Source organism: Octopus bimaculoides, chromosome 16 (assembly GCF_001194135.2).
Source record: "Octopus bimaculoides isolate UCB-OBI-ISO-001 chromosome 16, ASM119413v2, whole genome shotgun sequence".
In the NCBI taxonomy this organism is placed as follows: domain Eukaryota; kingdom Metazoa; phylum Mollusca; class Cephalopoda; order Octopoda; family Octopodidae; genus Octopus; species Octopus bimaculoides.
In genome coordinates this window covers 46,418,537-46,423,394 of record NC_068996.1, presented here as the reverse complement: position 1 = coordinate 46,423,394, position 4,858 = coordinate 46,418,537, and the positions used below count along the sequence as shown (strand labels likewise).

Here is a 4,858-nt window from a genome sequence, read left to right as displayed (position 1 = left end):
ATAGGTACGGATGGATAGGTACGGATGGATAGGTACGGATGGACAGGTATGGATGGATAGGTACGGATGGATAGGTACGGATGGATGGACAGGCGGATAGATAGAGGGAGGTTGAAAGATTTAAAAAAATAGATATGTGATAGGGAAGGCGGATTGGAATGAGGGAAAGAAAGATGAGGTAAAATGAGTGGGTGCTGGAGAAATAAATGAGATGTAAAGAGGATCATCAAAGAAACCAGTAAGAGCTGGGATCGTTGGTTTAAATCATCGAGAGAAGGGTGTCGTGGAAACTAGAATGAGAGAGAAGAGAGATGGTTGCTGAAGTAACAGAGATTGTAGAGAGTGTATATGTGAGTGTATGCGAGTGTGTGTGTGTATATATGTGTGTGTATGTGAGTGTGTGAATGTATGTGTCTGTAACAATAAGAGAAAAGTGGTAGTAAAAGAAACACAGAGAAAAAAAGGAAGGAGGGTGAAATTAAGAAGGATGAGATGTGAGAAGAAAAAGCGAGATAAATCTCAGTAAAGTCTATTTGCCAAAGGCATATACAAACATGTACATATATTTATGTACACGCACACACACACACACACACACACATACACACACACTTATTCGTTGTATCTTTTATATAATCTATACATGTATGTGAGCCTACAAACGAATCCTTGTACAGTTACTTAATTTGCTAGTAACAATAGCTAAGTCTTCTTCAAATCGCTTTCTCCTGGTTTAAAACAAAAATGGACACATCGGGCAGTGTAGTTCTAAGATAAAACAAAATAATATTTATTTATTTATTTTAAAAATAAATTTTAATGGCGTTAGGAAGGTTGGCGTTAGGAAGGTTGGCGTTAGGAAGGTTGGCGTTAGGAAGGTTGGCGTTAGGAAGGTTGGCGTTAGGAAGGTTGGCGTTAGGAAGGTTGGCGTTAGGAAGGTTGGCGTTAGGAAGGTTGGCGTTAGGAAGGTTGGCGTTAGGAAGGTTGGCGTTAGGAAGGGCATCCAGCTGTAGAAACTCTGCCAAATTAGATTGGAGCCTGGTGTTGCCATCCGGTTTCACCAGTCCTCAGTCAAATCGTCCAATCCCATGCTAGCATGGAAAGCGGACGTTAAACGACGATGATGATGATGATGATGATGATGAAAAATAATATTTAATGGTCACTACTGGAATGCTTTTATTGTTACAAGTTTGCATTATCAGAGCTGACCTAGGGCTAAATAACACCATGCACACATACATACATACACTTATATGTATAGTGTATATATGTGTGTGTGTGTGTGTGTGTGTGAGTGTGGTCTTTTTTGCATAGCCTGAAATGAAGATAATCCATTAATCCATTGCAATGTTATACTAAGGTTTGTTTACTTAAACCATACAGAATTCGTCATGCCTCTTTGCCCCCCCCCCATCTTTCTTTCTCATCCCTATCTCTCTCTTGCCTTTCTCACTCTTTCGTTTATTGGTCTGTCTCTTGTTGTCTCTCCTTGTCTCACTTGCCTTTCTCTTTCTCTCTCTGCATCTCTCTTGCTTGCTTTTTTCTCTTTCTCTCTTGCTTGTCTGTCTGTCTCTCTCCCTCCGTGTGTTTCTCTCTCCCTCTGTCTTTCTCTATTTCTTTCTTTCTCTCCTCATGTCTCTCTTAGTTTACCATCCTTTGTGTTCTTATTACAAAAAATGAAAAAAAAAAATGCTTGTGTAATTTTAGTTTTCTCTGTAATTTGTTTTACTGGAATTTTTTTCTTTTCAGATACCAGTTTATTGTTGTGTGTGTGTGTGTGTGTGTCTTTCTGTTGATATGTTTGCATGCATAAGCATGTCTACAGGTGTGTATATTTATGTATAAATCTACAATATCACAAGATTCAGTTGAATAAGGTACTTGAAAATGAGGAACCTAGTGAGATCAGAAAAAAATAAATCCACAACAACTATAGATGAATACCACCCTTCATACAAAAGCACTTGCAGAATAATATTCTGCAGCAAGAGCCAGTTGTGGAATCACTAAATGTCTGCTATGGATTAAAAATTGTTTTTAAATGTCCTTGATTGTAAAACTCCTGTATTCATCTGAAAAAAACCACTTTTTTTTGTAATTTTATAATGTACTCCTTGATCAATTAAAAAACTCGTTAGAAATAGCTGTAATGAACTGACACCTATCCATCAATTGTTACTTATTTGTGTGTATATTTATGCATATTGCATAAAGTATGTTGATGTATGTGAAAGTTTGTTTGTGTAAGAAGTTTGTTATAGTAAAATATTAAAATACTTGTTACAACTTCTGTCCAAAAGCCAAGTTTTATTTCCCATTAAAAAATGGGGCCATAAAAAATATAGAGTTAGATATAATCATAATTATAATTTACTAAAATAAAGGTAATATTGTAAGATACAGAAATAAATTTATTTCTCAAACACATGATAATGCTATAAATAGCATGATCAGGATAAATTATCCATACATTGCAGAAAAATACATTACCGGTCAGCCATGAGACTCGAATTTACATCTCTGATTATGCGTCAAGTGTTTTACCATTAAACTAAACTGCCCAGCAAAAATTGTTTTGATGTGTGTATATGTGTGTGTTTGTATGTGTGAGATACTCTGGTTATGTAGGCATGCACATGTCTGCAACTGTTGGTAAACTGTTGAGCCTGAGAAAGACCGCTCCATAATTTCTTGAACAACCTACACAGATGATTTGTTTATAATGATCAAATGTTTGTACTGTACATTAGCTCCCCCCCATTCCATTGATCATCAACGTAACCTGTACAGGTGTACAGCATGCTGCATGTGAGATATTGAAGTGATCACAGAGTAATGTGAAATGAAGTGCCTGGTCCAAGAATTGAAACCACAATCTCGAGTTAACAAGTGCAACACCCTAATCACTAGGTTGTGCCTGATGTATAGTTTAGTATTAGTGCTCTAGATACATTCTTAAAAAGAAAAAAAATGTAATACAAAACAAAACAAAACAATGCTATAGAGGATCATTATAAATTAACATAATTAGATAAGAGCTTGAATAAATTAATTTTCACAATGATAAACAATGGTTGAAATGAAGAGAATGGACATTGTGAAGTGACTGAAAAATATAAGCTTATCGTTGAATTCTCCAAGAATTATATAAAGATTAACTGAATCCCAAGTACACAACCCAACTTATCTTTAATTCTGTGATTTTTCATTGCACCTTCATTGCTTGTCATGCTGGTGATTTCCAAAAGGAATGAAATGGTGCTACGCAGAATTACCACTGATTAAAATTTTAAGAGCTTCATAGTAAGTAAACATATGAAAAAAAACAAAAAACAAACAAGTAAATATATGTATTCTATGCATCATTCTCCTTATTCCTTAATTTCAAATTCAAAATTCTAATCCCATCAAATATTATGAAGAAATGACAATCTCTCAGATAATAACCATCAGCTAGAGAATAGCAAATGTATCTAATATCATATGCATTTTTTGTAATCCCCTTTCATGAAGCAATTCACTGTAACAATATATCATATTCAGAACACCACTCTTTCCTTTTGCTACAAAATTCTGTCATTTTCGGTAATTTTATCCATAATTTCTGTCATCATCATCGTTTAACGTCCGCTTTCCATGCTAGCATGGGTTGGATGATTTGACTGGTGACTGGTGAACCAGATGGCTACACCAGGCTCCAATCTGATTTGGCAGAGTTTCTACAGCTGGATACCCTTCCTAACGCCAACCACTCCGAGAGTGTAGTGGATGTTTTCACGTGCCACCAGCACAAAGGCCAGTCAGGCGGTACTGGCAATGGCCACGCTCAAAATGGTGTATTTTACATGCCACCGGCACAAAGGCCAGTCAGGCGGTACTGGCAATGGCCACGCTCAAAATGGTGTATTTTATGTGCCACCTGCACAGGAGCCAGTCCAGGGGCACTGGCAATGATCTCACTTGAATCTTGGTAATGCTGATATTATCAAGATTACAGGAGTTCAGCATCAATATTTCTTTTGAGATGTTACTGGTTGTAGTGTAGGGTTTTCAGGCTGATTTTTGCCTGTGCTGCTGTGCCAACTTCTGCAGATCTTCAACATGAAAATTCTTACCACGTGACTCCTACAGAAACTTTTTAAACTTATCACATTGATCTGTTACATTTATTGGCCAACTAACTCAACCATATCACTGATGACTGCTGGTGCTATTACTTCATAAAATGCCAGGAACTCATTGCATGGTTCTGACTATAACCTTTTCCAAACTCTGTAGTTTATCACTTTGGTATTTAAACCAGCCATATCTTATCTAAATATTCTACCAGTTTTATGTTCAAACTGGCCAGGTTCTGCCTCTCACACCTATCCTACAATGTCATTCTAAAACATCAACAATTACATCATTGAAATCTCGAAGCTATGAGATAATACATGATTAATTCAAAACAATGTGAATAAATAAGAATTGAATTTGACAGTGTAATCTGAATGCTAAAGGGTTATTACAATGGACTTCATGTTATGGTTATTTTCATGAAGTCTCTGACTGTTTATTTAAGGTCACGTGTTTCTTCCATAAATTGTATGGAGGTAGCAGATCTTAAAATTACACCCTGATGCATTTCTCAGAGTGGAGAAGTCGGTAAAAGACGCCAAACTTATCTTCATTTTGGTTTTCATCCCTATTCTCACTTTTTTTTCTAGAAAACTTTTCCTCTAGAAGAGTGAGAAATGGAACCCCCATAACTGATTCACTACTCTATATCTTGGAGCTTTGTCACTGATATATTTTTTTTGATACTTCTATAAAATCCTCAAAGGTGTAATCGAGGCATGCCTTTTTTATCTGG

General features: G+C 36.2%; 1 protein-coding gene across 2 annotated transcripts in view; it reads left to right on the top strand.

Moving 5' to 3' along the window:
* Positions 1 to 4,858, top strand: part of LOC106872229 (N-acetylglucosamine-6-phosphate deacetylase) — a 165,956-nt gene that overhangs the window by 40,546 nt on the left and 120,552 nt on the right. The gene's annotated exons all lie outside the window — the stretch shown is intronic.